Genomic DNA, 23126 nt, shown 5'->3' on the forward strand with positions numbered 1-23126 from the left:
TGCTGCCTGGGTGTTTTTAGGTCTTGCACCAATATTAGTTTGAGGAGGATTGACAGAAGGCTTATGAACTGAGCCTTCAGTTTTAAAGGAAGGAGCATTACTAGGATTAGGACAGTCTTTCATTTTATGATCAAAGCTCCCACAATTGAAACATGCACCAGAAGCTCTCCTGCAAGTACCATAATGATTCTTTCCACATTGCGGGAAAGTGGGAACACGAGGCATGCCTTGGCTATAATTTGGAGTGCTAGCTGTAGAAAAATCTGATGTGTTTTGTCTTTGTTGAGGTGGCCTGTTATCACTACCAGCCTTAGAATTATCAAACCTTCCCCTTTTGGATGGACCCCAAATCTGGTCTAGGCTTTCGGAATCTGTTTTCATTTCTACTAGCTTCTTCTTTATCAAGTCGTTCCCAAGTAAAGCAGCAGACACTAACTTATAAAATTTCTCATGTTTGCAGGATCGCCACATTCTTCCTAATGGAATCATTTAAACCGTCTTCAAACTTCCTGCACTTGTTTGTTTCCTTCTTAATAATACCACCAGCATAGTGAGGGAGCCTTAGAAACTTTTGTTCGTATTCAGCAATAGACATGCCTCGTTGCCTTAGATTCAAAAACTCTTTTTTCTTTGCATCACAATAAGCAGGTGGGACATACTTCATACGAAATTCCTTAAGAAAATCATCCCAAGTAAGAACATGAGGTTTTACCTTGGCATTCAGAACACTTACCCACCAATCGTAAGCACCTTTTGTAATAGTTAAATAGCATACTTAAATTTTGCAACATCTGAACACTCTAACTGCTCAACTACCCTCTCCATGCGATCAAGCCACTGTTCAGCATCAGTGGGATCAACAGTGCCTTCAAACTCCACTCCACCCATTTTCCTCATTTTCTCAAAGTTAATCCCGTGGGGATCATGAATCGATTCAGCCATGTGGTGGAAGAATTCAGCCATTTGTTGAAAATGAGGATTCATGGTTTGAGTACCATGGCTCATGTGAGGATGTGGACCAACTCTTACACCCTGATGGTTTCCCACTTCAGAACCACTAGTGTGGGGAACATACTGATTCGAGATATGTTCTCTAACCCCTTCCAGTACATGAGGTTGGGAAACAAAGGCACCTGAACCTTCACGAGCAGCTTCCATTGGTCGATCAGAAGAAGCGGCCACGACTTAATTCCTTCAAAAGGAAATATCACATTGCATTAGGGATATGTACTTGATGCATATGCACTCTACATGCGATAAAAACATTATCAACCATGTAATTGACCAAATAATACAAATAGAACCTTTTCGAAAGTGAACAAGTATACAAGTAATTCAAATCAAAATTCCTAGAACCACAAACCTAGGCTCTGATACCAACACTTGAAGCGACCCTTTTTAAAGAGATTTAACTTATACTTGCGACACTCAAAAGCGATTAACGAGGGCATACTATTTATAATCTAGTAGAGGGATTAGTTGCATAATGACCTCCAGAAAGTAATTTAAGCAAATAACCGACGAGCTTTTCATGTATATATAATATCCTCACACTCAAGGATAAAATAATAAGAATATTACAAGCTTTCGAGTACCGTAATCAGCCTGCTCATGCTTCACACAAACATTCGAAAGTAATAGTAGATTTAGGATATTACAAGACTTGGGTTTACACACCCCAAAAGAACAAAACATATAGCCATACTTATTTTACAACCCATGGTGACATGATCAAATTAGTCCTCAAAATTTCATGTAAATATACAACACATAGATCATGTATAAGTCCCAAGGTTTATACAAAATATATATGCCTATATGCAAATGTGATCTTCCTTAAGGCTCTCAAAATTTCCATCTCCAATGGCCAGTTTCATGCATCCACTCGATCATTCCCTACGATAGAAACAACTATTGCTAAGCATACAACCTAGTGGTGTAAAAACTATAGGTTTGGACCCCTCAAATTTGCCAAGTTATCATTCTCAAGTCAAGGGCAGCATAATTGAACATAATAAATAAATCAAGTAAACAATATATAAAGAGTATCAAGTTTTATATTTAAAGATCCAAATGCCAAGAACGCTCATAGCACAGTTTTCCAAGAGATTCAACAACAAGGCTCGTCCTATATATACATAATGTCGTCACACCAAGCACAAGCAGGTATCAAGAAGGGTCAAAACCTAATAATCAAGAGAACCAAGAACCATATTAAAAATGGCTTTCTAGTTCGTACTTAAAATGGACAACTTCCATTCTTAAGACGGACTAAAAATCCAGAGTCAAGATGGTAAATGATCTGAATTAAGAGGCATGCCAAGAGTGACAAAGTCACAGCCACAAGAAGGACAAGGTCCCAACAAGAGTGCCAAGTGATCAAATAATCCGTACAAGTGGGCGAGTTATACGAGCATCTTTAATGTATTAAAGAATACCAAAATGACAATGCAAAGTGACAACAGGCAACCAAGGTACCAAAGTAAACTTCCAGATATACCAGCAGGTAAAAAGAGTACAAGTATAAGTTTATACATAAACCTCAATTCTTTAGCACAAAAACAGTCCAACACAACTTCACGAGTTCAAATCGTAGACCAACCAGCGTATCAAAGTCTTCAACTCGTACACGAGGATATACAACTTTAAAAAATGAGTTCAATAACTTATTTACTTTCTAGTAGCTCAATAATGATGGCGTAACACAGGGTTATCATCAGAAGTAAGCCCAGCCTGTACAAATACGACTATACTCTAAAAACAGAAATTCTGCCCAATAAAAGCACTTCATGTCGCAACTTGGATTTGAAACAGAAAATGGCCAAAATGGAATTTATATCCTTCATAAAAGATGTAGGTACATCTCTTAAGCTTGCAAATCAACAAGAATCACCACAAAAAACGCTTTGTACAAAAAGATATAATCAAAATACTAACAGTTGAACACACAGGATTTCAAATTCCAGAATCTGGACAGAACATGTCATATGTTGCTTCCCTTATTTCGTAGTCATAAAAGCTAAATTAGAGTTTATCATAAACAGAAGAGTTGTAGGTATAGGAATCAACTTTCCAAATCAAATTTATTCACCGAAAAAAAAGTTATACAGAACGAGTAATTCTAAAAGTACTAAACACTACTCAGGTAAAAAAAACAAGTTTTGATTACTCACCAAAAGGTAGGATGTCTCGACTTCCAGCTAGAAGGACCAAGGTTTTCTATTGTGATTTTGATGAACAACTGATTAGAAAATGTTCTTAGGTTCTTGGACTTCAGTTCCAAACGAAAATCACAAGAGGAGGTGTGATAATATAGTCTTAAGAGTGATGCTTAGTCACATATACAACTGTCACTAAAAGGGGTGCTGCCCCATTTTATTGTGTGCTGCCCTAAATGTATACATACACACCTATATGTATATAATTGATACCAACACTTTCAATTCATATGAAATTTTAATTAGAAAAATTACGTAAAATACCCCCCACACAATACCTTAAATTACGAGCACAATTTATTTTAAGCAAGGTTGCATATATCACAAAAATTTCAAGTTCCCAAAATAAGAGTAAAACATATTGTAGTAATTAAGAAATGATGCATCGACATGCAAGAGTTGGTGTAGTATTTTAGGGGTGTTACAGAATTGATCCAATATTAAGAGGAAAAGGTTGTTTTGAGCCAAAATATAGTAGAAGGGTATATTTCGAATAGTTGAAACGTAGTTTTGGCCCTTTTCCATTCTTTTTAAAAAATGGAGTTACACCACAGGATAAAAACACCTACCTATAGCCTATAGGTATCTTAAAATGGATAAAAAGAAGAAAGATAGATACCTTTTCTGATCACTGCACATTAGCACAACAAACTTGTCATTCTTTTTGAAAATTATAAAGAAGACAACCGTAAATTCCTGAATATCACTTGAAGCCAAGACAAGCAAACCAAAAGGACCTACACCACTCTTGGCGGATGAATCTCTTTGGCTGCATATCTCTTATGGATTCCTCCAATTTGAGTCATAAACCTCTGCTCTATCAAAACTTGGGATTGTGAAGGAGATTTCTACATCCGCCTGAAACAATTATCACTAGTAATTATTTTCTCCGCTTTAATTTATGTGAAAAGAAAATGGATGATACAAATAGTTTAAGGTGAATTGTCTCGAAGAAATGCAACGATGTACTTTAGTACAAGTTGTTGAAACTCAGTGGAAGATTGTGCAGTTGAAGCAAATGTCGAAGAGCTATATTGAAAGAATTATACCTGTGCATAGGTGACACTTGAAATTTCAAGCAGTGAACCTGCTTTTAGTGTTGTAACTTGTAACTCAACTTGGTTTGTCCTTAGCTTTTCAATTTCTTCTACTGGCAATAACGAGCAAATTAATTCTGTAATGGAGTCACAATTTTCACTAACGGAATTCAAAATAAAAAGAAGTTGGTACTTGTAGACTCATTATCTGAAGACCAGACCATCCTTTCATTATATCAATGTTGGCACTTGTAGACTCATTGAACCAAGCAAGCAAAATCCTCCTCTCTTTTTCACTGTCAAAGAAAGACTTGGAAGCATAATACTTCCCATAATCTAACCTTAATCCTGATTCATTATCTACAGATCCCGAATCCGGGAAAAATATATCCATGTCATGATCATACGTTCCAATCGTGTAATATTCCACCTGAGATTGAAACACTCTGACCTTGAGTACATGTTTAACATTTGATACTGGAATAAAATCAGGACATTCCCACATTCCAGTTTCGTTAGACGAAAGCAGGGGATGCTCTATTCCTGTCCAGTGTATAAAATCCATACTAGTGTACAAGAGAGCGGTTCCAATGTTGTGTTCTCTTTCGTTTCCTACAATGACTCTCCATCTCCCATCGTGGCCTAACCAAGCTGTAGTCGGGTCCCTAAACAAGGTGGAATTGATGTTGTTCATATCGTTAGGTTCCATGATTGGATTGTGAGGCGATTTAATCCATTCTATGAGATAGGGGTCTGATGGATTTTGGGCATGGCTAGATTTTGAACTTGATTATTATTCGAGTCGATTCCAGTATAGAGTATAGCTAGTGTGCCATCTTTGAGAATTGTAGCTGAACCTGACCAACAACCATTGATGTCATATGGCTCCGAAGGCAAAAGTGTTGGAGGGTGAATAGTCCAGTTCACTAGATCACTTGATGTTGAATGTCCCCAAACTATGTATCCCCAGACTGCACTTCTAGGATTGTACTTAGGCATGGCTAGATTTTGAAATTGATTATTATTCGAGTCGATTCCAGTATAGAGTATAGCTGGTGTGCCATCTTTGAGAATTGTAGCTGAACCTGACCAACAACCATTGATGTCATATGGCTTTGAAGGCAAAAGTGCTGGAGGGTGAATAGTCCAGTTCACTAGATCAGTTGATGTTGAATGTCCCCAAACTATGTATCCCCAGACTTCACTTCTAGGATTGTACTGGTAAAATAAATGGTATATTCCTTTGTAAATCATGGGTCCTGCGCATTTCACACAAAGTCACAATTTAATGTTTTTGAATTCTAGATTCTTGTACTTCAAAATTACTAGTCTTAAATCAACAATTTGTACATACTCTAATGAATCTTTTAATATAAATACAGAGTTTAATGATTATACAAGAAAACTTACGATTAGGATATATGATACCCAAGTCATGCATTTCCCAGTATACCAGCATTATAAGTAAAAAAAAACATAGGTTAGATTAGATTACACAAAATTAATCACAAATATGAAAAATGTTAAAGAATGCACCATTCATCCAATTGTTGGGAGGTTGGAAATGTTATGCAGATCTGTAGGGTTGACTATTTGCAGATAATCCCATATGACATAAATCTATATTATTGTAAACATCAAGCTGGAGAATATCTTCACTAAGTATAGGTATTATTGAGCTTAGTAAGAGGAGAAAAACATAATAACAACCCATGAATTCAACAAAAAAGAAGAAAAAGAGGGATTCAATTACTTGTTAGTGCACGAACTAAAACAAGTACAAATACTTACTTCATTACACCCACTTTTGCAAGTCAATATTAAATATTCCAACTTTACAAGTCAATATTATATTCTAACTAATCAAAGATACAATAAATTTTATGACTCCAACCAAAAGAATATAGTCAAAATAATATAGTATTCCTACTTCAACTTACCTGTATGATGTTCCTAAAAGACACTTAGGTACTGAATTACACAGTTGGGCATTGTACTTAATTTATATGAGTTGCAACAAAATGTTAGGTGGCTAGATCACCATGATTAAGTAGGTGAGAGTGACTTCATATTTATCCTTTTTGTGAATATGTTTATATTTAATTGAAAAAAATTATAATATGTGATATTTTGGGATTTTAAAATTTCTTTTTAAAGATTTTTTTGAAACTTCAGTTTGTTAACGAAAAAAGTAAATATATACATCATTTGTTAAACGACAAGGGTACATATGCACTATTTGATAGACGCAAGGGTATATATGCACTACTATTTTATTGAATAGTATATATGTTCTAATTGCAAAGTTAAGGGGTATATTTTCCCTACTTTAAGACATTGGGTAGTTTTGTTCGGACTTCTAGATGGTTCAAAACGAATTTGGCTCCGCTCCCTTTCCATTTTCCCAAGTTTCTGCTTTGATTGGTGACATATGAAATAGTTTAAGTTTAATGACTAAGATATAATTGACTAAAGAAAATTCTCTAACCATGATTTAGATAATAAATATAGGATAAATATATTATATTGATTTGATTTTAGAAATTTTTATAATCCCACAGTCTTAGTAATATATTATCTTATCTATAAATATAGTAAAATAAATCTTCTTATGCAAGATCTACAGCCTTACTGTGTTACTTTGTGCTCATGGTTCATCTGAGTGCTTATTATGCCTACTTTATTATTCATCGGACTTAGTGGGTGTAGGGACAAAAGAGAGAAATAATTGGACTTTTCTAAATTGATATAATATATTTATCCTATGATTATTTAGAACATGATTAGGAAATTTATTTTATTCAGTTAAATTTAGCCATTAAATTTAACTTATATCATGTGTCAACAATCAATGCCACAATTTGGGAATAATGGAGTAAATGGAAATGAAAAGGAGCCAAAATCGTAGAAAACAATATGGTTCAAGAAATTGGCATTTGTTTGCCCATAATGACCCTCTAGGTCATTTTCCCTGTATTACTTCATTTTTGACATTTAGAGCTTTCCTATAGAAATCTGGAACTGACAATTCGGTCACCTGGTCATTCATTTACCTTTTATGAGGGTTTTCATATTTTGGAGCTTTTGAATCATGAACAGTTGACTTCGGTCAAAACGTCAGGTAAACAATCTTACAATGCAATTCTTAGTGTGTCGGATCATGATACCCGTTTCAATATTTATGCCGGTACGTGACATCCTATCCTAGTTAGTGTGTCAGAACGTGACACCTGCTCCATTCAACATACCACAATCACAATCACAATGTACATTCTCACAATCATACAAATAAGAGGTGATTCATGGCATATAGTTGTTCATTCATACTCATTTACAATTAGTGTGATCAATAATGCAACATTTGCATACATACATGCAATATAATGAAGCAAGTACAAATATATATCACACAACATGAAATCACAACCATCACCTACCTCGAACAAAGCTTGAATCCCCTAAGAAACTTGATTCTTCCCCTTCCGAATTCTTTCCGCTTGTTCTTGGTCTACAAAAAATCATAATAAAGCGAGGATCAATCAACAAGATTTAATTACCCGGATTATAATCAATCAAATCAACCCTAGGTCGAACCCTTGATCCCCATACCCGCATTAGCCTTTCTTCCACCATAAATCCCAGATCAAAACCCTTCCCCATCGATAATGACCCAAGAAACTAAGTTCTACGGATCAAAAAATGGATTCGGGAGTGAAAACCTTACCTTTAGCCTCAAGAATGGTGGAAAACTGTCAAGAAAACACCTGGGGTCGTCTCTTAGCTCTCAAAGTCGAAAAGTGCAGAATAAAACATTTTTGGGGTTTATTTTTGACTTAAGTGTCTGTCTCGCCATAACGGTCCTCACCCCGCTACAGCGGCCCCGCTCTTGCAGGAAACTCCCGCCTTAGCGGCTTGCATGCAAACAGTGAGCAATATTAAAATTCCCAAACCCCCATTTCACAACACACCTTCATCCCATGACACTCAAAAACTACCCTCTCACACTAAGATCGATTTTGGGAGTTCTACTCGCCTGAATTCAATTTCATAAAGTCGTACGGGTTCCTTAACGTCTTAGCTATGTACTAATGTACTCAAATTAATAAATAGATCTCCCATTTGTTACCAGATTTCCCTAGGACTCACTGACTCCAATTTCATTCAAATCTGGACTAGGTTGGGAAAATTCAAGATACTACCAAAAAGTTTTTCGGCCCAAAAATTTTCCACGCTGACTTTTCTATAACAACAAAAACCGGTGGTTGCAATAGATACTAATTTAGCCATCACTCGTCCCCAAGTGACAAAGTAGGAAAAACTGGCTAAAGCAAGGGTGGAGTAGTACATGAATTGACGAACAACTGGGGATACTTGTCTCGCATGTCTTTCTCGGTTTCCCAAGTAAGTTCCTCAACCGGACGATGTTTCCATTGAACTCTCATGGACTTAATCTCTTTGGTCCTCAGCTTTCGGACATCACGATCAAGAATTGCAATCGGTTCCTCCTCATACTGAAGGTCTTTGTCTAGCACCACTGAGTCCCATTTTATGATGTAATGTCCGTCACCATGATATCTCTTCAACATGGACACATGAAATACCGGATGAACTCCCGATAGGTTAGGAGGTAAAGCCAATATATAAGCCACTGGCCCTACATATTCAAGAACCTCAACTGGACCAATGTATCATGGACTTAGCTTGCCCTTCTTGCCAAATCTTATCACCCCTTTCATAGGTGATACCTTAGGAAGAACTTTCTCCCCAATCTGAAAGGCCATGTCTCTTACCTTATGGTCTGCATACTTCTTCTATCTACTTTGGGCTGCTAAAACCTAAGCTTGAATACTCCTCACTTTATCTTGAGCATCCTTCACTAAATCAACCTCCAAAGGTTTCACATCTCCAGCCTCAAACCATCCTATGGGTGATCTACATCCCCTCCCATAGAGTGCCTCAAACGGTGTCATATCGATGCTGGAGCGATAACTATTATTATAGGAGAACTCACAGAATGGTAGGAACTTATCTTAATGCCCTCCAAAATCAATCACACATGCCCTCCAAAATCAATCACACATGCCCTCAACCTGTCCTCTAACACTTGAATAGTCCTCTCTACTGTCCATCTGTCTGTGGATGGAAAGTTGTACTAAAAGTGAGTTGTGTGCCCAACTCTTCATGTAATTTCCTCCAAAACTTGGAGGTGAACTGCATACCACGGTCTGAGATGATAGAAAGGGGCACCCCGTGCATCCTTACTATCTCCTTTACATAAACCTTTGCCAATTGTTGAGCATTATAATCTATTCTGACCGAAATAAAATGGGCTGACTTAGTCAATCGGTCAACCACTACCCAAATAGAATCAACTTCCCCAAAGTCTTGGGAAGACCAACCACAAAATCCATAACTATCCTTTCCCACTTCCATTCTGGAATTGGCATTCTCTGAAGCACTGCAGGCCTTTGATGTTCATACTTTACTTGTTGGCAATTTTGACACTTAGCCACAAACTCCGCTATCTTGGTCACACCTAGATGAATGGAATATCGCAAACCATGGGATTCTGTCAACAATTCCTGAATCAAGTCGCCCACTCTAGGAACACAAATCCTTCCTTTAAAACTGAGCACACCTTCCGCATCAAGAGTGGTCTCTTGTGCCTTACCATTCACGGTCTTCTTTCTAAGCTCATTCAAATTTTCATCCTCAAACTGTTTGCCCTTGATCTTCTCAATGAACATGGCCCTTACTTCAATGCTAGCTAGCATCCCACCTTTCTCTGAGATGCTCAACTGCATGAACTTAGATTCCAAGGTTTGAATTTCCTTAGCCAAAGGTCGCTTAGTTATACTCAAGCAAGACAAACTACCCATACTCACTGCCTTTCGACTTAGTGCGTCCGCCACTATTTAGCCTTACTCGGATGATATTGCATGGTCACATCATAATCCTTGAGTAACTCCATCCACCTTCGCTGTCTCAAATTCAGATCCTTTTGGGTGAATACATGTTGTAGACTGCGATGATCAGTAAATACCTCACACTTAACACCATAAAGATAATGCCGCCAGATCTTAAGAGCAAACACTACCGCTGCCAACTCTAAATCATGTGTTGGACAATTCCTCTCATGCACCTTCAACTGTTGCGATGCATAAGCTATAGCATTCTTATCTTGCATTAACACAACACCCAAACCCGAATGTGCAGCATCACAATAACCTATAAAATTTTTACCTTCAATCGGTAGTGCTAGAATTGGTGATGTGGTCAAGAGATTCTTGATCTTTTGAAAGTTCTACTCGCATTTTTCAGTCCATTCAAATGGTATCTCCTTTTTGGTCAAATTTGTCAAATGTGTGGCAAATGAAGCAAAGTTCTTCACAAACCGACGATAGTAGCTAGCGAGCCCCACAAAACTTCTAACTTTAGTCAAAGAGCTAGGTCGAACCCAATACTTAACCGCTTCAATCTTTTGGGGATCTACCATTACCCCTTCTTCTGAAACTACATGCCCCAAAAAAGGCAACCGAAGTCAACCAAAATTCGTACTTAGAAAATTTCACATATAACCTTTGTTTCCCAAGAACACCCAGAACAATACGACGATGGTCGACATGCTCTTCCTCACTTTTGAAATGCACCAAAATATCATCAATAAAGACTATAACAAACGAATCAAGAAGGGGCTTGAACACACCATTCATCAAACTCATGAAAGTTGCAGGCGTATTTGTCAACCCAAACGACATAACTAGAAATTCATAGTGTCCATAGTGGGTTCTAAACACCATCTTGGGCACATCCTCTGGCCTAATCTTTAACTGATGGTAACCAGGCCTTAGGTCAATCTTAGAGAAGACTGATGCACCTTGCAATTGGTAAAAAGATCATCTATCCTAGGCAATGGGTACTTGTTTCTAATGGTGACCCTATTCAATTGCCGGTAATCTATACACATCCTCATACTACCATCATTTTTCTTAACAAACAATACATGAGCACCCCACTAGGAAGCACTAGGACGAATGAATCCTTTATCAAGAAATTCTTGGATTTGAGCCTTAAGCTCTCTTAATTATGCCGGAGTCATGCGATGTGGAGGGAAAGATATGGGGCGATTACCCGACTCTAAATCAATGCAGAAATCTATATCTTTGTCGGGAGTATACCAGGAAAATTAGTGGGAAACACTTCTCTAAATTCTTACACCACGGGAATTGACTCAATAGAGGGAGACACAACCTCAACATCCCGAATATGAGCCAAATAAGACAAACAACCATGTCCTACCAGTTTCCTAGCCCGAATGGAGGATATGATCTTAGCTAGCTTAGGCTTGTACACCCATTCCCACTCTAATTTTTCCCTTCCCAGAATTTCTCGAGTCACAGACTTAGTATTACAATTTAGCACAACATAATAGGGGGACAACCAAGTCATGCCTAAGATTATATCAAAGTCAGTCATATCCAAAATCACCAAATCAGCCCTAGTCTGAAGACCCACAAACAAAATAGGACAAGCACGATATACATAGGTGACTATGACAGCCTGTCCAACTGGAGTAGAAACATGGAGGGGGGAAACAAGTATATCAGAAATCATAGCAAATTCTGAGGCAAATTGCACGGACACATAATAATAAGTAGAACCCCGATCAAATAACACATTAGCCATCCGGTCACAGACAGGAATAGTACCTATGATCACTGCATCTGACGCCTCCGTCTCGGTCTTGCCTAGAGAGGCATAACACCGAGCCCTATAATCTTGACGGCCAGCTTCCCTACCTTGTTGCACTGTACCTCTGGCAACATTACCATTTCCTCGACCTCCACGGCCTTGCTGATTTCCTCCTCGCCCACCTTGTGGACGCCCTCGACCATTATTACCATTTCTTGCGGGTACCACTGCTCTAGACTGCTGTTGTGAGAAATCCAACATTCGTGGGTGGGGACAATCTCTCCTCATGTGCCCATACTCTCCACAGTTATACCAAGTACGATCAAAAGATGGTCTACTGCCCGCCGAAGGTGCGGCTCCCTGGCTATCCTGAATCAAATTATGAGGTGGAGTTCCCGAGTAACTATAGAAGCGGGCATAGCGGATTGGATTGGTCGGGCTGCAAGCGTCGGCCTCCCTGAACCTCTGGAGTAAGAACCCTGAAAGTTACCTGAATTCTTGGCTTTCTTAGCCAATGCCTTAGCCTTACCATCTCGCCTCAGCCCCTCCACTTTCTTCACAAAATTTGTTACCTTATTCAAGCTTTTCCTTCTAGAGGTCATATGAACAGAAAATACCTGCAACTCAAAATTTAGTCCCTTCACAAATAGGCGGATCCTCTCTTCCTCAGTAGTCACCAATTGCGTAGCATATCTAGACAAAGCATAAAACTTAGCCTCATAAGCAGCCACAAACATACCACCTTGTTCCAAAGCCATGAAATCATCCTTCTTACGATCCTTCAAGGTCCGGGGCATATATTTCTAAGAAAAAAGAGCATGAAACTGGGTCCAAGTCAGTGGGGGTGAAGTTGAAGATCTGCATTCCACATAAGCTCTCCACCACTGCTTAGCCTAGCCCTGGTCACAAACTCTACTCCATGCTGATAGACAATTCCCAACTTATGAAGTCTCTCATAACAATCTAGGATGAACTCATAGGCGTCCTCACTCTCAGAACCATGGAACACCAGCGATTTCAATTTCAAGAACTTAGTCAACATCTCATGCTCATTACCAGTCATAACAGGACCCAACAAAGGATGGCAGAAAGCATCATTACCTACAGTTCCACCCACCTGGGTACAGTGATATCAATAGGGGGATTGGCGGGAGCTTCAGTTGCTTGAACAGAGGAAAGCACTCCAGGACCAACCAATCCTTTCAAGAACGACATAATCTGTTGAGCTAACACTGGGTCTAAGGGAGGAATACATGTAGTCTTAGCATGCACCTCTTCCTCTTGTCCAACATTCTCCTCACCCTCAACCTCAATATTCTCCTTTATCTCTTCATGATGCGCAAGAGGATTCTCATTTCTGGGAGCATCCTTAACTGGAGCTCAATCCCTAGTATGTGCTACCCTTCCCCGACCTCTACCCCTTACTCTTCCTCTACCCCTGCCTCGACCGCAACCTCTTGCTGTGGATTCATCAGCTAGCGTGTTAACAGGAGCTACGAGCCTAATGTCGTTGAACCTAGTGTTAACCATGTATGGATAGAAGAGTGAAAGATATTAGATACCAATTTGGATCACCAGATACCAATTGGAACCAAGTTATAGAATGAAAGGAGACAAGAGAAAAGAGAGAGATTTCCTAAAGTCCTATAGCCTCTCGAAGAAAAGTACAGACGTCTCCGTATCGTTCCACAAGACTCTACTAGACTAGTTTTGGTACGTTGAGATCAACGAACCTAGGGCTCTAATACCAACTTTGTCACGACCCAGACCATCGTGATTGACACCCATACTAACCCTCCGATGGAGAACCATTACTACAACCCAACTAACCATAAAACTACACATTTAAAGATGCGGAAGCAGGTTTAAATGTAGAATTAAAGTAGAGTTCCCATAAACTCCAAAAGATCTAATAAAACATTGCGGAAATTATTCCCTAGAACCTGAAAGTCAATGTACCAAAACATCTAACAATGAACCAAAAAAGAAAATCTAAGGAAATGGGTACAACCCAAACTAAACAGGAGAATTATCTAAAGAACTAGTCTAAGTCCGAAGAAATGGACTAAAGAAAAGAAGAACTCAAGGCAGCCCGAAAGAACCGGCTAACCCTTGAATTCGATGACGATCACTGATCTTCTAGATGAGGTCTGTCAATAGCCGCTTGAAGATGCCTTGTACTCAACAAAGAAAGAGAAAGTGAAGTATCAGTACACAACCACAGTGTACTGATAGAATCACGCGGCTATCCCACTAAGTGCAATATAAGCAAGTCATTACAACATCATAAACATGCATACACCGAACACATACAATATCAATATGATTTCAGGATCAATGTACAATTTCACATTCTCAACAACATACATATGTATAACAAGTCATTGGTCCTCTCATGGAACCCAAACCCAAACAGTTAGTGTACTGCATCGTGGCACCTGTTCCAAGTTAGTGTGTCGGATCGTGACACCCGTTCCAATATTTATGTCGGTACGTGACATCTGATCCCAGTTAGTGTGTTGGTACGTGACACCCGCTCCATTCAACATACCACTATAACAATCACAATGTACATTCTCACAATCATATAATTAAGAGGTGATTTATGGCATATAGTTTTTTGTTCATACTCATTTACAATTAGTGTGATCAATAATACAACATTCACATACATACATGCAACACAACTGATGTAAAACCCTTGATTTCCAGGTATTTGGATTGAGGAATAAAGCATGGACACTAATTTGTAAAAAGGAACAAAGTGAGCTGAAAGAACGAAGAAATGAAAGCCTGATGATCACCGAGTCCCTTTGGTGACTTGCCTAATGGCCATTACCTCGCCTAAAGTTCCAGTGTGCCAAGCCCTGAAGGAGAAAATCAAGTTGGCGAGAGAGAGGAGCAGTCGACGGATCGTCGAATGGTTCCGTGATGCAGTGTTGGATCACCCAAATTTACATAACTTGAGTATGATGAAGGCTAAAGCAAAAAGGCGATGGAACTGACCAAAGGATGGATCGTCGACTTGTTCGGCGAGCCCGACTTACTGCGACAAATTGTCCTTCGCAACATATTTTTGGCGACTATAAATACATTTTCAAACATTATGTTTAGTATCAAATTTTATTCTGAACATTCTTTAGAGTAATTTTTGAGTTTTGAACTTTGAGTTTTTTAGACAACTTTTCCTTAGCTTTGAAGAATTGAAATTTTCCATTTTTGAGAAATTGGAAGTGGGTCTTTGAGATTCCTCTATTTCGACCTTTGTAAAGCTAAAATTAATCGTACCCAGTTGATAGAAACACAATTCGGTAACAATTTTTATCTTTTTATGATGTCGAGCTACAACCCCAATTCTTGGGGTGTGATTATGTGATTATGGGCTGATTTAGTTTATGGGTATTGCTAATTGTTAGTTTTAGCTTGTGGGTATTGCTAATTGTTAGATTAAATGCTGTTTAAAGTGATTTCATTCAGTAATTGTGGTTTAACTTAAAGGGTTGTAGTTGCAAATGCAATTCTACCTTCGTGTTTTTGGCTTGCTCGAGAGAGAGGTTTTAAAACCAAGATTACTGAATTGATGGTCTATGGGTATTGGGTTGTCATGGGTTCAGCTCGAGAGAGTGAATCCTAAACCTTTTTCTACACATTCAGCTCGAGAGAGTGAATGGACTAAAGCTAAGGTTGTTCTTAATTGCCTTCTTGTTGGTGTTAGAGAGAAACCAAATTGATTCGGGGTAAATTGTTCGACATAAATTTTATCCCCACTAAAGTCTTGCTTAGTCACTGATTTACACCTATTTATTAATAGTTGCAATCACCCATTTATACCTTAGCCTATAATCTAATCACATCCCAAGAACCCGTCTCATTATTATTAAATTCGTGTTATTTGATGTTGTTGTCGATGATAGTTAAAACCAAAACCCCCTTATTTGACATTCGTGTCACCCCTAATTTGAATTATGTTTTCCTTCGATAATGTCTATTCCTATGATTGACTTGAGCATATTCATACTTTACTCTTGAATCTTAAACACATACCACTCCCTGTGGGATTCGACCCCAACTCAGTTAGTTGGGTTATTATATTGACTAACGATCATTGACACTTAGAACTGGATTAAGTGTCTTTGATAACGTTATTCAATCAAAATGGCGCCACTGCCGGGGAGTGGTGTTGGTTAAGATTCTTTAGTTAAGTTGAATTTTGTTCTTGTTAGTTATAGTCGAATCTACTTACTTCTAGTTTGTGTTTGCTTGTTTGTGTTTTGAAATAAAAAGTATGAGTGTGAACGGAAGCAATGGTAGCCAAGTAGGCCACCAAGATTACATCGGCAACCTCAATGATGTCAACAAGCCTAATGCTAATGACCCCCATCTTATGGGTGTAATTGGTGCCATTCGCTTGCTTCCAGCGAAAGGGAACGCTGTTTTCCATATTACAAGCACGATATTGTAGCTTTTGCAATTGAAAGGTTTGTTTGGTGGGCTGTCTCATGAGGATCCCCATGAGCACACTAGAAACTTTGTTGATGTTTGCAGCCCGTTCTCCTTCAAGGACATATCCCAAGAGTCGGTCCGATTGAGGTTGTTCCTGTTCTGTTTTATGGGAGAAGTATGTAAGTGGCTGGCTGAATTTCCATGAGAATCAATCACTTCATCGGAAGAGCTGGTCACCACATTTCAAGTGTATTTTTTCCCTCATTCGAATATGATGACTCTTTAGGACAATACTCAGAGCTTTAAGCATTTGGAGGATGAGCCAATTCATGAGACTTGGCTGCAATTCAAGAAGTTGGTGCTACAATGCCGAACCCATGGTTTACCTGACTACGTTTTGCTGCAATATTTTTACCGTAGCCTTGATTCGGTAAACAAAGGCGTTGCTGACCAACTTTCTCCAGGAGGTTTAATGCAACGTCCTTATGTGATAGCAGCCCATCTCTTGGATGGCATGACCACTATTAACCGGGCTTAGTACACCCGCGAGCAGGTATCCCCTCTCACATTTAAACTGACCAAGGAGCAGCTTGAGAAAGATCAGGAGAGGGACCAGAACATGGCCAAGATCATGACACAATTTATCATTGTCCAAAAATATCATGGGAGCTGGTGCTTGAAGTGTCAATGCCATGGGTGTCGGATGTGTTAATCTTGACGAGGCCAAGTTTGAGGCTTTGTACAACGAAGAGGTGAACTTCCTAGCAAACCAAGGTGGTGGTTATCGTTAAAACTACCCGAGGCAGGGTGGTAACCAAGGTTGGAACAGGGAGGAAAGTTGGAAGGATCGTGATAGAGAGTGGAGAGACCGTAACCCCACTTGGAAAGACAGAGACGGGGAGAATGATAGATATGTTCCTTCCCATAAATTCCAAAAGCCAAAGGATTCTGAGGGTGGTCAGTTGGAGGATATGCTTTCTCCTATCCTCAACAAAGTTAAGGGATAGTACACGATTTTGAAATAAATGAAAGAAGATGTGTCGACCCTTAGCAAGACGGTTACCTTTCATTCCGTCTCGATCAAGCAATTGGATACCCAAATGGGTCATCTCTTGTCTCATTTAAACTTGAGACATCAATGGGGGTTGCCTAATGACACTATGGCCAACCCCAAGAATGAGGTTTGAGTGTGGACTTGTGTCGTACCGCGACGTTAAATAGGGAGCTGCTTGGGAGGTAACCCATGTTTTATTTGCTTTCTTTTTGGGTTGTGAAATAATCGTGTGTTGATGGTGCAGGTTAAAGTTTGGAATGTGTTTGAACAGTGTAGATTGGCAAGTAAAACGTCCAGTCTGCGACTCGCCGAAGAGGTTGGCGATCCCGACTTGGACTGCCATTAGACTCAAGACATTTCAAAATTGGAGTCTGTAAAACTCGGCAAGCCCAGGAGCATATTGGTGAATCGCTGAACAGGTCGGCGATCTTGATTTTGTCTACCGTTTGGACCCCCACATTAACTGGAGGTCCTGTATAACTCGGCTAGGTAAGTGCCCACTCTGCGTGTCGCCGAGTGGGTCGGCAAGCAAAACTTATGTCGCTGACTGGGCGAGAACTGGATGGTTTTTAAAGGCCAAAAGTTCAAAATCATTCACACTCCCTCAGTTTTCAACTTGCCAAACCCGCACCCGAAATAGATTTTCCGTTATTTTCTATTTTTAACGCATTTTAGTCATCAAGTTTGCGTTAGGAGTTGGATTTCTTTGCCGCCTAACTTTTCAACTTGATTATTCAACTTCAAATGTTGATTTTTCGAACCGCGAATATTTATTTAGCGACTTTTACTCATTTGCAAGTGATTTTATCTTAGTGAAGTGTGTTGGGCCTCTCTGATTCGTAATTGTATACTTGATTGCCTATTTTAATTCGAATATCTTACCTAAGTTGTTGATATCGTTGATTTCCCGAATGTTGCATGCCTTAAATTGGTCAAAATTGTTGGGTGTTTCTTTGTTGATGTTGGTTCTTGAGGGGTGAAGTCTAAGTAACATGCATTTGTGCTAAATAATGTATTTTACACGATGATGGAGCGTTTGACGTTATTCCTAAGGGCAAAAGACATCAAATGGCCAAATTTGGCCAAATCGGGAGAAGTCTGAGTATCCCAGGGGTATGGGTGTAATGGGTCTTAGTTTAATTGAAATAGCGCATGGTTTGATTTTGTTTTTGGGGGCTACAGGGTTGAATTTGGAAGTTGGGGTTGAAAGCAGGCAAGTTAGGTCATTTGGCGAGCTGGGTCGAGCTCGCCGAATCCCCCTTATCACCTTTAATTTCATTCTAAATTTGGATTTTAGGTTCTGTAACTTTCGGCGAGAAGCCTGAGTTCGCCGAGTGCACTCGGCGACTCACCGAACCTCCTTCTTAATCGCCCTTTCTACTCCCCTAACCTCGAAAATGCACTTTAACTTTCGGCGGGCTAGTCCTGGCTCATCGAATGCTGTTGGCGATTCATCGAAAGGCCCTTCCCATTACCGACATGCCAAATTTTCTGGAGAATTTTGAGCCAATCCTTTCGGCGAACACGATCTGGCTCGCCTAAGCGATTCGGCGACTCGCCGACCGGTTCGGCGAGTCTGTCTGCAATCATTTTTCTTTGCATTTTCTTGAACTGTTCCTAATTCTTTGTGATGTTTTTGCATACATGGCTAGACCAAAAGTGGCCGGAAGAGACATGCTGCCCCGTAAGCAGGCCAAGGGAATAAAATTCAACGAGGATGCAACTGCATCCAAGGCAAAGGCTACTAAGCTTCCTACATCAGGTGGGAAGGGAAAGGGCAAGGCACCTTCAGCTGCATCACCGGAGGCCAGCTTCGACAGTGACGGCATCTATGCCACTCACCTAACCACTTCTAAGAGTGAGGGTGAGCACCAGGAGCATCATGCTGCAATTTTTGAGCCTAAAGATGAGTTACTAGTAGCCAGAAAACGTAGTTGTGATCAAAGAGGATGAATGATCCATCTAGGATCAGGACTCCCCATGCCACCGCTACTCCTCCCGCTCCAGCACAGGCCATGGTCCTAGCATCACCACTACAGGTTCCTCCTCCCTGGTCTATGAATAGACTGAAGAGTGAGAGACTGAGGACCATCATAGAGGAGAAGTTGTTGTCGACTGATGGTGTCATTGATAGGTACCCAGAGATCATGAGTTGTCTGAAGTACCACAAATTCCAGCTCTTCACCAAGCCCCGTGGCTCGTACATTTTGATTTGGGTCAGAGAATTCTATAGTGCTTACAGTGACTTGATACCACAAGGGAAGAAACCGGCAACAAAATTTAAGCCGGTTGACTTTGTGGTTGTCAGAGGTAAAAAGGTGAAGTGTGATAGCGATGCTATCAATGCAGTTCTGGAGTGCTCGAATGATATTGAAGATGAATTCCAGCACATGATTAGGACAAAAACGTTGGAGAACATGAAGAAGTGTTTGGTTCCTCTGATTTCAGATGGTACTCCCAGGTGGCTTGAGATTGGAGCATTCACTGAGAAGAAGGACGTCAACATTGCAACTAGGTTCTGATTTTGCTTTATCAGTAGTACTCTCATGCCATCCCAGAATGAGTCAATTCTCTGGCACACCAAAGCAGCCTGTCTTTGGTTACATCATTGATGGTACAAGGCTAAACTTGGGGATGCTCATTACCCAGGAGATGCTGATGAGGGCCAAGTAGAGACAAACTTCCCTACCATTCCCGGTATTAATTACCAAGCTGTGCAGATGAGCTCGAGTACCTAAAGATGAGTAGAAGAACATGGAAGTGATTCCTACGTCTTCTACCGACATCCATAGGATAGAGGCGGAGTATCTGAAGGATGAGGCAGAGAATAAGAAGGCAGCCCCGATGGACTCTTCCCCGGGTGTGGATAGTGATACATTACTTGCAGAGGCACCTTTGTCTACTCCGGCCAATGGGCCTTCAGGTACATCTAGTGCTGCACCTTCTGTTACTCCCAGTTCCTCCACTACTTCTTTGCCCCTAGACCTGGTACTGCTGCTGCTGCTCGACCTCCACTCACCCAGGCTGCATTGATATAGATGGGGTAGGTAGCCCATTTTGCTGATCGCCATGCTGCCAGACTTGAGGCCTCTATTCCAGGCATGACTTAGGCAGCCCTTACTGATGTTATGACACCTTTGAGTGCTACAATTGATTCCCTTGTAGCTAGGATAGTGGTGTGTGAGCGTGGCCAAGGGGCCACCGAGGAGGTGACGGCTCTAAAGGCCGCTATTGCTGCGCTGAGAAGAGATGTGGACCAGCTGAAGTCCACTGACATGTCTATGATTTTTGGGACGGTGGAGATCCCAGATGTGCCAGTTGAGCCTGATATGCCTCCGGCTACCACCGGAGATGATGTCTGAGCTAAGGAGGTAGATGACCTCGAGTCTGAGGCTAAGACGGATGTGGAGATGCTTGAGGTTGTTAAAGAGGCTTCTTAAGAGGGCCTTACGGAAACTGAGGAGGCCATGGTCAATGTAGGTGTGTAGACATATTTGGCAGACACACCTTTGGTAGCTCCTAGTGAATCCGGTATTGTTGATGTGACTTCGGGTACTAATAAACACTATTAAAGATACTTCATCCAATACTAAGCATCAATGATCGTTCAATAGTAATATAACCCAACTAGTGAGTTGGGGTCGAGTCCCAAGGGTAGTTCGTACTCAAGAATCAATAGAAAAGCATAAATATGTTCAAGTCAATCACAACTAAAAATATTTACGAAGAAAAGCATGGTTTAAATTATAGGTGACACAAGTGTCAAATATAAAGGGGGTTTGTTGGTACTATCGACTATAACAGTAAATAACACGAAAATACGAATATGGAGGCGAGATTCTTTGGATGTGAAAGGATTATGGGCTAAGGTAAACAACTGGGTAATTGCAATTAATAGTATACAACCGCAAATCAGTGAATAAGCTAGACTTTAGTGGGGGTAAAATTTCTCTCGAACAATTTACCCTGAATAAAATTGGTTTCTCTCGAACACCAATAAGAAGAAATGAAGAACACCCTTCGCTTTACTCCATTCACTCTCTCAAGCTGAATGTGTGGAAAAGGGTTTAGGATTCACTCTCTCGAACTGAACCCATGACAACCCAATACCCACAGACCATTGATTCAGAAATTTTAGTTTTAAAACCTCTCTCTCGAGCAAGCCAAAAACGCGAAGCTAAGATTGTATTTGCAACTACAACCCATTAAATTCAACCACAATTACTGAACGAAATCACTTTTAAGCAGAAAATAAACTATAAATTAACATTACCCAGCAGTTAAATCGACCTATAATCACATAATAACACCCCAAGGATTGGGGTTTTAGCTAGACGTAGTAAAAAGGTAAAAATCGTTACCAAGTTGTGTTTCCATCAACTGGGTAGGATTGATATAGTCTTTACAAGGGTCTCAGATGAAGAATCTTCAACTCCCACTTCCAATTTCTTAGAAATGGAAATCTTCACATCTTCAAAGCTAAGGAAATATTGTCTGTCTACTCAGTTCTAAGCTCTAAACTTCAAAAACTGAACAAAAATATGATTCCACACAAAATCAGATTCTAAGCTAAAAATATAAACAAATATTTATAGTTGTCAAAAAGTGTGCTGCGGCGGTCCAGTCGGCGCAATATGTCGGGATCGCCAATCCACTCGGCGATCCGCCCTTTGGTCAATTCCATCGCCTTTTTTCTTTCGCCTTCAACATCTTCAAGTTATGTAACTTTGGGAGATTTGGCGCTGCATCGTTGAATCGTTCGGCGACTCGCCGACTGCTCCTTTCTATCGCCGACTTGATTTTCTTCTTCAGGGCTTGGCACACTTGAACATTAGGTAAGGCCAAGGCCGTTTGGCGATTGGCCCAATGGGTTAGTTGATCCTCATGCCTTCTTTTCATCGTTCTTTCAACTGCCTTGTTCCTTTTTGCTCAATAGTGTCCATGCTTTGTTCCTCAATCCAAATACGTAAAATTCAAGGATTTACATCAGTTATTGGTACAAAATATGCATTTGAGGACACTAAATCTATTGAAATAAAGACATAAATGAGTCCAAATCGCGGACTCATCAACACTTCCAACTTAAACTTTTGCTTGTCCTCAAGTAAAACTCAAGTTCAGTAGTTCAAAAAGGGTGTCTCAAACAGTGCTACACAAGGTTCAATCATGAATGAACACAAAAAGACTCAAATTACTCATGCAAAGATCAGTTGTGCACTCAAAGAATCAAGTTGTGACTCACCAATATCAAAGAATCCCAAGCTCACAATACTTGCTTCAAATGCAAGTTCAATCTCAACAACGGTACTCGAATTCCCTCACACAAAGAATGATTACATATTCACACACAATGGTTCATAATATAAATCTCCAAAATCAAATGCAACGCTCACACTTACAAAGACGAACACAATGTATGATTTCACCCATAGGTTTGCCCATATTTTCCCACCAACATTTGTTTCAGCTCACTCAAGATCAAAAAGGTCTTAAGGCTTGTAATGGGGCTGAGTGCAAAGGTATGGTCATTTAGGCTCAATGGCTATAGTCCACATGAGATGTGGTGTGAACAACACTTCGTTTCCTTTTCTTCATCATTTTTCATTCGTGCTCACAAGTCATCCCATTATTCACTTTCGATGGATTATTGGAAACCCCATTTCTTTTTGTATTTTCACAACT

At 39.9% G+C, this 23126-nt stretch overlaps 1 pseudogene; it reads right to left on the bottom strand.

Annotated features, from left to right (window-relative positions):
• The window catches only part of LOC102579267 (beta-fructofuranosidase, insoluble isoenzyme CWINV3-like), a 21640-nt pseudogene extending 15403 nt beyond the window's left edge, over positions 1-6237 (bottom strand).
• Positions 6238-23126: the final 16889 nt, after the last annotated feature.

This window comes from Solanum tuberosum, unplaced genomic scaffold, assembly GCF_000226075.1.
Source record: "Solanum tuberosum cultivar DM 1-3 516 R44 unplaced genomic scaffold, SolTub_3.0 scf00383, whole genome shotgun sequence".
Classification (NCBI taxonomy): domain Eukaryota; kingdom Viridiplantae; phylum Streptophyta; class Magnoliopsida; order Solanales; family Solanaceae; genus Solanum; species Solanum tuberosum.